At 37.0% G+C, this 10,784-nt stretch overlaps 1 long non-coding RNA gene across 1 annotated transcript; it reads left to right on the forward strand.

Annotated features, from left to right (window-relative positions):
- The first annotated feature begins 235 nt into the window (after nt 1-235).
- Nucleotides 236-9,943, forward strand: LOC130455411 (uncharacterized). Its single transcript, XR_008913366.1, has 3 exons — nt 236-302; nt 7,712-7,789; nt 9,804-9,943. It is a non-coding gene; the product is annotated as an uncharacterized LOC130455411 (long non-coding RNA).
- The last annotated feature ends 841 nt before the right edge of the window (nt 9,944-10,784 follow it).

Below are 10,784 nucleotides of genomic sequence, written 5' to 3' on the forward strand. Positions count from 1 at the left end.
ATCAACAATAATATGGAAAAATGTTCAAAGTCCCTCCTGATTAAAGAAATGCAAATTAAAACCACCTTATGCCTATCAGATTGACCAATATGAAAGTAAAGGAAAACAACAAATGTTGGAGGGAATGTGGCAAAGGTACTTGAGGGTAAGGCCCTTTCTTTGTTTTTAATACATAGGATGGTGCTTGACAAAAAGTAAACATTTAACAGATTTATTTTTTTTTTTTACTTTATAGGGATATACACGAAGATAAAACAGTCCCTACCATCAAGGAGCTCAAATTCTAATGGGGAAGATAACATGTAAGTAACTAGTAATATGTAAAATATATAGAGAGTATATGGGAGGTGAAGGTGCTTATGACTAGGAGGACCATAAAAGGGCTCCTATAGAAAGTGGAATTTGTCCTATGTGAAAATGGAGATTTGAACCCCAGAAGTCTTTGCTCTAGTTCCCGAGATGCCCTCTAATCCTACTGAGATCCCTACCTGGGCAAGATCAAAATTTCTATTTAAACCTACTGGGTCTCTCTTCCTACTTCCGCTTCCAAGCGGATGCATCTCTCATGATGTAGTGTAAGTGAATGGGCCATTCGGCCCTCCTAGGCACTTGCTTTCTTATTTTGTATTTTCTTTAATTCTTAATCTTTAATAAACCTCTAAAATATTATACTTATAGCAGAGAAACTAATTTTAACTGCCACACCTAACAGGTGAAAGAAATCAAGGATGCCAAGGGTTAGAGGTGACAAAGAAGAGTACTAGTTATGGGGGATATCCAATACAAAGTCTCAAAGATGGGAAATGGAATGCCTGCATACAAAGAATGGCAAAAAGACCAATGTAATTTAAATGGAGAGTATGTTAAGGGCAGTAAAGTGTAAGAAGACCATGATCTTCTTCAAGTTATTTGTATAAAAATATTAAATAACACAAGGGTAAATCCCAGAGCCTCTCCACTAGACACTTCTCTCCAAGTTGACATCCACTCCATAAACATGGACACTTTTGGTCCAGTCAAAGCACTGGTTCTTAATCTACCTCACTATAATCTCATTTAGCCTATATCTGGGGCATCTTGGTGGCACAGTGGATAGAGTGCAAGATTGGAGTCAGGAAGACTCATCTTACAGAGTTCAAACCCAGTCTCAGCCACTTACAAACTGGCCAATTTATCTAACCATGTTTTCCTCAGTTTCTGAATCTATAAAATGAGCTGGAGAAGAAATGGTAAACCACTCTAGTTATCATTACTAAGAAAACACCAGATACAAAGTCAGACATGACTGAAAACTACTGAAAAACAACAACAAAACCCATGTCTTGGCATCTTGTTCACTAGAAAAGCATGAGAGATTTTGTCATATTCTTTGCTGAAAGATCTAGGGAAAACTGGGTTTAAGTTTTGCCTGTGACCACTGCTAGAACTACACATAAAAGAGATTAAGGAAATAAGAAAAGGCACAAAGATATTTCTTACTGGTTTGTTTGTGGTGTCAAAAAGAAAAACTAGAAACTGAAAGGATATTCATTAATTGGGAAATGGCAGAAAAGGGAACACATGAAATGATTGACAACAGCTGCTAGAATGGACAGAGAGCCTGCAGGTGGGAAGACCGTGAACATAAATCTGGTCTCAGATACTTCCTAGCTGTGTGACCTTGGACAACTCACTTAGCTGCTGTCTGCCTGAATTTCCTCAACTTGAAAAATGAAGATCATAATAACATCTGCCTTATAGTAATGTTGTGAAGATCTAAAGTGATAATATTTGTAGAGCATTTAGCACATTCATTAGCACATAGTAGGTACTTAATAAATGCTTATTCTTTTTCTCATTCCCTTTCTTCTATTTTTATGCTATAATAAATGAGCAAATGATTGACTTAAAACATGGAAAATGAAATTATATAAAGCTAAATAAGAAATTAATTTTTCAAGAACAGCACTTCAAAGATGAATGACTTTGAAAGCTGTAAGAACTATTATTAATGCAATGACCACTCATAATTCCATAGAACAGATGATTACACAGACACAGACATACACACACACAGAGCCATTAATGGAATTTGATTTACTTGACTATGTATATTTGTCCTGAGTAATTTGTTTTTCTTTTCTAAAATTTTCATGCATGGAGAAGATGATATGGTAGGATGGAAAGAAAATATATTTCTATTAAAATAATAAAAATAAGTTGGAAATATTATGAACATGGAATGTTGCATGTACTTTCAAATGAGGTCACTGAATTATTAGTATTGTTTAATTAGATTCTTTTGTTACAAGAGAGCTCTCACAGAGTGGGAAATATTTGTAATATTAAAACAAAACATATCAATGAAACTTAAGAAAAAATAGTCCTGCCAATGACAAATAATAGCATAGTGACCATGACAAAGGGTTTAACCTTTCAGGATTGTTAGAGGCACTTGAATACTCTATATGACATCAGTGGTGGGAGTCTCTGAGCCAGAGGGCTCCCACATTTAGTCTGGTAAACCATCTTCTCTCTCAAAAAAACAGGGATTATATCTCACACTATTTATTGTCTCTTTCCTTACTGGACTTCATCAGAACCATAGGGCAGAAGTAGGTGGGTAATTGAAATTTCTGAAATACCCAAATGCTGTATTTTAAAGGAATACAATGGTACAAACCCAAATAATCTTGCCACATTGAGGTTTTTTGGTACCCTAGCATATCAGCATAGACAAAATTCTTGAAATACATTCTGTTACTGGTACTGAATTTTCTGCCTGCATCATATCGCTCACTAATTACATGATTATTATAAAATGAATTACAAACCAATCATCAGAAAACCATTGCTGTTTAATAGATATAAAAATATCATTGAGGTAGTATCACATCTATTCATGGCCCAACAGTACTGATGATCAAAGTAGCTGACAAGTGAAGCTTCCATATTTAAATGTACCAGAGGGAAAACTGATATTACAGGAAAGTTCACAAAATTGTCTCTTGTGATGTAAATTGTAGCTTGGTTACTCCCTGATTAATCATTGAAGGCGTGCTCAAAAAGAGGTTGGTGTTCTCTAAGGATGTTTAAAAAAAGGAAATTCTGAAATTAGGCAGTTGCCGAGGAAACATTGCCCCTCTGGAATAAATTTGGAAGATGAGCCAAGGAAAGTTTAACCAGCTCCCAAATGGAAGAAACTTCTAGATGGGAGAGTGATTGTTGCCATTAAATAACAGCTGATTTTGTATTTCAAGAATTTTGTCTATGCTGATATGCCTAATCCCTCATTAATAGCATATAGATTAAAAACTAATTATCAAATGTATCCCTTTTCTGCTACACCTCAAAGATATGTGAAACCAACCAATCAACTCTCAATTCACCGGTGGTTGTGACATATGCTTCCATGTATTTACTAAAATAGATGAAAGTAGAATTTTCCAGACATTCTGTAAAATTCAGAGTTTGAGAAGGAAGGTTAAAGGCCATTTATCTGCCCTCTTCTTTGTGAATTGACATGATTTGGGTCCCTAGAGAAGGTTTAGTGCCTGGCCCCAAATCGGTATGTCCAAGATTTGAAAACAAGCCTTCTGATTTGAAATCTTGTTCCCTGTGTGTTGTCTCCTCCAGTCTCCTGTGGCTAACTTTTTAAATTTTCTCTGAGAATCACTAATTATAAATTTGGAACATGTTACAAAGATATAACTAGGGTGGGACAATGAGATCTTTGCTCCAAATCCCAAGATTTCAAGGGTGCAAAAATTTAGCAATATGCCTCCTTATGACAAACACTATTGAAGGTAGCATAGGCTAACAGGAATAATTAGTTAATATACTATAACCAGTATTGTAAAGTAACATTCTATGCTATATTAATATAATAGAGTACTTACATAGTATAGTAACATAACATACTATAGTAACTAATTTTCACCTTCTCATCTGAAACTGTCAATAATTTCTTTCATTATTTTCAGAGAGTGATACAGTAGATATCATGGCAGCACTGGAATCAGGAGGTCATGGGTTCAAGGCCTGATTCTATAATATTTTATCTCTTTGACCATGGCTAAACAATTTCATCTCTCACTGAACCAGGCATCTTTCTAAGACTGTAAATCAGGGTAAAAAATAAATCATATCATGAGTTTTCAAGATGATCTAGGGAGTATTTTTCTTGTCCTAAGTACTGTGAATTTTAAAATCTCCATCTTGCTTGGTCTAGCACCCAGGATTGTGCACACCCACATTACACAGGCATGTGCTAGTCAGTGACAAATCAGAAATAACTAACTGCCCACCTGGGCTGTCCTAAGCCAAGCTTGAGCCACCATTGGCACTTGTGAGGCACAGGAAGTGAGGTAGGAAACAGCCTCTGGAATTCACTCACTTCCTGTGGACAGAGCTGGGCGGGAGTAGGTGCTAGAAGCTTGAATAGGGAGGAGGTCCACAGACAGCGCCCCTTCAGATCTGTCACCTGAGTCAAGGACTGATTCACTTCTCTACCTTGGCCTTTGGGTCTAAACTCCCTCTGGCTCTGCCAGAAGGTTGAGTTAACCTTTTTCCCTTTTCTCCTCTCTCCTTCTCTCCCTCTCCCTTTTCTTACTCTTGTTGTGATTAAACCACCATAAACTCCATTCTGACTTGAGTGTTTCATTTTAGGAATTTCATAAGTAAATTCCTTGGTGACCATAAATTAATATTATAACAATCTTTAAAGGTGATTTTCACCATAACGGTACCTTTTGTGCTACCTGTCCTGAGAAAGAATCAAAATTGGTCATTATATCGTGGCTGGAATTTAGAGATAGCAAAGCAGAGTGGACTGAATGATGGACCTGAACTTTTACCTTAAACCCTTACTAGCTATGTGACCCTAAGGAAATTACTTAACTTCATGAAGCCCCCATTTCCTCCTCTTTAAGATGAAGAGGTTGATTTAATAACTTCTAAGCTCTTTTACAGGTCTATATGTATGATCTCTTTACCCTATGAACTGCATTGTAACTGATGGGTTTGATCTGGGCCATATTGAGCTTGACATGGTGTCAGACAATTCAATTGGCTTCATAAACATAATAGACGTTGGAACATATCTTTTTGCATTTGCCTTTCAAATGGGCTAAATCTAATGCTTTGAGAAATCATTTTATACCAAATCATAGATCATCCTGAATTGAATTAGGCTGAACACATATTCATTTGTGATTTACTCAGTTTCCCTAGAACTTCCTTTCCTGAAACCCACTCCATAAAGGCATGGATAATGGCTCTTTCTCAGAGTTAGTTTCTCTTAAGCTAATTTTTATTTTAAATCCTCTTGGAGAAGAGCAGGTGGTTTTGCTCACATTTCAAAAAGCTTTTCTGTATTCAAAGTCACAAACCAAAACAGAGAATCAAGATTTGGACAAAGCTGTAATTAAGCAAAGAAGTCAAAGGTGACAAAGGCAACAAGACAAAACAAAACAAAACCTACTTGAGTAAAGTTACAAAGAGGAGCTGTTCCCAGGCTAATGCAAGGAGAATACAGAGAAGTTCAGACATTAATAGAGTTGGTTTATTTTTTTCCCCAGGAAGGCCATAATTAATTTTGTTGACAACAGGCAATAGGTGGAAAGAAAAGGCAGCATATTTAAGGAGAGAAGAAAAACTCACCCTTGCCTAATACACTGGAGGAATGTTTCCTGAACCATTCACCCATGCAAAAACATAATCCTTCCAGTGCTACCAAGGTCACTAAGGACCATTGTGATCAATGGACTAAGGAAGCCTCTGCATGGAGCAAAAATGCCTGGAGGTCATTTCAGGCACCTAATTTATCCAAGATGTCAAAACAAAGTCTAGGCATAAAAATATGTGCAAAGCTCATCAGGAACCCTTTTCACCATCTCTGTCTATTATCATTTTTAGAACATTTACACTCACCTCATAAAAAAAAAAACCAGCAGCAATGGCAAAATAGTCTCAGAAGCATATTTCATATTATAATAAAATTTTGGGTCATTTTATTAAAACATGACAATTTGACTTTATGTTGTCATGATGTGATCAAGGAAGCAGAATGTGGAGGAATTGATAAATCAACCTCCTTTGACAGATTTTTAAGCTGATTTTTTTTTTCACTGTGATTTTTTTTAAACCAGTGGAGTCCCAGTGAGATTCTGCTAAGATCCTGAACCATGAATTGGTGCTTCTCAGCCTGGAAAGTGAACCTGTATATTAAGGACCAAGAAAAAGTTAACTCATGATTGGGGACACAATCGTTTATAGGATCATAGAGATAGAAGTAGAAAAGGAGGCCATCTCTTAATTTTATACATGGGGAAACTGAGGCCCAGGGAGGTTAAGTCCTTGCCCAAAATGTGCATCATCATCAGTAGGATTTGAAACCAGGTCCTTTGACTTTAGAGAGAGGACTTTTTCCCTATTGTCCTACATGTTTTCTATGATGCATCACAGTTTAAATATCACATGATTAACTTAACTAACTAGATTTTACTATTATGGTGGCAACATTAAGATGAGGGAGAAAAGTCCATTGAATTAAGAAGAAAAGTTGAATCTTTTATCTAGGACTTTCAGTTAACTCATCCATATTATGGGGGTGATCACTGTATTACCTATCTCATTGAGTTCCTGTAAGGATCAGAGAAGATAATTCAGTTTAATTAAACAAATATTTATTAGACAGGTACTATTTACAGAGCTTTATTTTGGATATTGGAAGCCATGATGAATTTAGGTAAAAGTATTCCTGTCTTCCTTTGCAATCATAAAGCCCTGCATGATAAATCATTGTAAATATTCTCTGCTGAACCAAGGTCTATTAAAAATAAAATAAATAATAAGTCTTAGGAGGAAGAGAGAGACAAATGTAACTTTGCTCACATAAAGAATTCCTGGAAAGGAAACTATCTATGGCAAAATAGAGTGGAATTTGCTTTATAATTTACATTCTTAGAAACTTATCCAAGGCTCTAAGAAGTCAGATGACTTAATCAAGATGGCACAATCAAAGACAAGTGTCAAAGACAGGCTTTGGACTCATATTTTGTTTGTTTTTAATTTTCATTCTGACTGAAGGAAATGAGCATAATATTCTCAACATGGAATTTTAAAAACTCTTTTCTGTATGAAATTCCTTCTTATCTTCTTTCTCTTTTTTTTGTGCATTAAAAATGATTCAGTGATATTCCTTTCTTTCTTTTGCCTACACCATCCCTAGTGTGCTTCTATCCCATTATTCCTTCTCTCTCTACTTCTCCCATTACAGAAAAATAAGAAAAACTATAAACCTTGTTAAAATAGTAAATCACAATAACTTAACTACATCCAAAAATATGTTTTATTCTGTATCTTGAATCTATCACTTCTCTGTCAGAACATTTATTGTATCATTAACCCATTGGATTCATAGTTATTCATTGCATTTATGAAAATTCTTGTCTTTCAAAATTGTTTATCTTTATAATGTATTAATTGTTCTCTTGGTTCTCCTCACTTTGCTCTGAATCAGTTTATATAATTCTTTCTGGGTTTCTCTGAAACCATCTCTTTTGTCCGTTTTTATTTGTACTATTCATTACATCTGTGGACCATCTGCCATTATCCAATTGAGTACCTCCCTAGTTTGAATCCAGACATCTTTGAATTCTAAGGACAACTCTCTATCCCCTCCACTGTTTTTCATGATGACAATAACGTTATAATTGCTAATAAATTCTAGAACTTTGAAATGAAGCTTGCAAAGAAGTCTTTCCAGTTTACCATCCTTCCAACATTATCATACCCTGTGAGTAGACAGGTAAGGGGTGCATGGAGTCTTCTCCTTTCCTGTGATCCCAACCTCTATAGGGCCTTCTCTTAAGAAAGGGATATCTGTAATATTATTCGGAAAAGAGATGGGGGGGTTGGAAAAATGGGGATAAATGGAGGTTTGTATGGAGGTATGGAGGAGTTTAAGGGAGAGATGGAATATTGCTCGTTGAAGCAAAGGAGAGAGATACCCCCTGCTGAAAGGAAGCAGCAGGGGTCCAATAAGGACTATTTGTCCTGGAATGACTGAACTGATGTTCAGCTCCCTCTATGACCAGAAAAGATAGTTCACTTATCTGACTGTGAATTCAAATAATGTAAAGTTTAATAATCTGTAGGGATTGGAGTGATATCAGGAAGGTGGGGAAAGGGAGGTCCCTAAATAAATTTGGAGTCTTCCTCAGCTTTTAGAGCTGAGGCCAGGCCCCACAGGCTGGCGGAGGGTTTCTCCCACTCCTATCTTCTGTGCCAGTTTTGTCAATTTCAGAATCTTAGCAGTAGACAGAAAGCAAATAAGAACAGTTCTAACATTCAGAAGCCTGTGTCTTCAGACTGAACAAAGTAGAGATACTCCACTCCAGACTGGGCAGAATGAGCTTCTCCCTCTTCCAACACCAGGAAGGAAGTAAAAACCTGCAGGAAGGAATTGCTAGTCACAAGACCCAACTGCAACTTCCAGTTGCCCCTTCCCCCACCAACTGTCAGTCTAGTTTCCTTTCCACATATCCATGCTAACTCTTTTGTTATATGAAACAACAAATTGTGCTGGCTGGTAGATACCTAAACACATTTTTTGAAATATGCAATTTTGTTTGTGACAAGATTTCAAATTTGTCTTCATGGCAGGGTTTCAAGACCTAGAAAAGATTTTAAAGATCAACAAGTCCAACCCCTTCACTTTCACAATGAGTAGACTGGGGTTCATAGAAGAGAAGTGACTTAGCATTAGAGATTTAGAGCTAGAAGGGCCATCTATTCCAATTGACTCATTTAATAGATGTGGAAACTGTGGCTAACAGAGGTTAGGTCACAAGAGTGGTAGGTAGCAGATCCAGAATTTGAACCTGCAGAACTTGTTCCTTGTAAGGAATCCTCTTTTTACCATATCACTTGCACCCTCAAGCTTCTTTTCTTCTTATTTTTTTAAACCTTTACCTTCCATCTTAAAATCAATACTATGTATTAGTTCCAAGGCAGAAGAATGGTAGGGCTAGGTAACTGGGATTAAGTGACTTGTCTAGGGTCACATATCTAGGCAATGTCAGAGGCCAGATATGAACTCAGGTCCTCCTTCCTCAATGTTGTGGTAAAGTTTGGAAATAAAACCCTGGGTCATGACAGGTACCCTTGTCAAGAATAATAGATGCTAATAATTAGCTTAAAAATAAAAGAGAATTATTAAATTGAAGGTATGTTGAATTATTGGGTTGAATAGCTGGTGAGGCAGAAGCAGGTGGAATATTGCCTCCCAGAAGAGATGGAGTTGAGGATATTTATACCCTCCCAACAACAGGGCCTATGAGATTAGAGATGGGATGATGGTGAGATGATGGAGTGATGTTTCATGGACTCTGGGACCTGAATTGGGTCATGTGCTTATGTCCTATGACTCAAAGTCAAAAGGAGGTGAACTTGTACAGTTTAGGGGATGGTTAGATATCTGAAAGCAAAACAGATACTCATCAGAAGCAAGCTGGGAGGTGACTATCTGTGTCCATCAAGCATGAGGGGAGAGGCCAGAGGGGTTACTCCTCTCAGCTCAAAGTCACCTGCATTAATAGATGTGGAAACTGTGACTGATAGAGATTAGACCACATAAGTGGAAATCAGCAGATACAGAATCTGGATTGCATGGGAATGCAAGGGAAAAATGAATTCTTTATGTACTCTCTGACCAGGGGTACCTAGGGGAAGCCTGTACCCCCATATCATCCAGACTTGGCTCTCTATTGAGCCACCTAAAGCTTATTTCTAATATAGAAATTCTTTTTTTTGGTCCACAGACTCGCAGATCCCACCAACTTTGAAGGGAAGAAAATGTGCATCTTTAATTTAATGGGATTGGTTTCCTTTGTAACCCTATGTATCTTATTTATGCATTTGAATTTCTAGATTTATAATCCTATGTATTCTATGTATCTATGTAGGCATTTAAAAAACTTAATTTATTAAATTATTAATTAAAATTTTTAATTTTAAAAATTAATTCTGAGAAGGACTCATTCATCTTCATCAGACCTGGAAACTTTAAGAACCCCCATCTAGTAGGATCCAAGTCTCATGTACCAAAGACTAGTGGTAGGAAAGGTGAGGAAACAATATCGGCTTCTATCAGATTAAAGCAAACAGCTTGGTTAACAGTATTTACAACCTACAGTCAATCTACTTCAGATAAGGAGCAATCTACGATACCCCACAATTGGATCAGAGAGCAAGGCCAAGTGACTAACTAAGAGTCTGGCTTCCTTCTTACTTTAATATCGAGCTCAGAATTACCTCTCTATTGCTGGGCCTCAAATTGTCTCCATTCCCATCTCATTTTCCATCAGGAAACAATTTGCCTCGGTTTATTTTTCATTGCCTCATTTACATGTCTCCTGCAAGACTGAAGCATTGATTTCGCTGTGAGATAATGTTAATAGGATCGATAAACCACAAGGAGCATGTAGCAGCGTGTTTATTCTGCACCCCTAGCAGATGCCAACCAAGCTGGAGGCTGGGAGAAGATGCTGAAACGGAGTCTTTCTCTCCCTCTCTTTTTCCCTTCTCAGGTTCCTGGACTCAGGAAGGCAGTCCATCTGCCCCTTCCTGTAGGAATCAGGAGCTCACTGAAATGCCTTGATGAATCCAGAAAAATTTTCCCAATACAGTAAAAATAGAGAGCTATTTAGGGAACCTGGAAGCCTTATTTGAAAGTTATTTTGCAATATCACTCAGAAGACTAGTTTATTGTTTGTGACCAGGTGGCATTAATGGACAATGTT

This window comes from Monodelphis domestica, chromosome 7 (genome assembly GCF_027887165.1).
Source record: "Monodelphis domestica isolate mMonDom1 chromosome 7, mMonDom1.pri, whole genome shotgun sequence".
NCBI classification, from domain to species: domain Eukaryota; kingdom Metazoa; phylum Chordata; class Mammalia; order Didelphimorphia; family Didelphidae; genus Monodelphis; species Monodelphis domestica.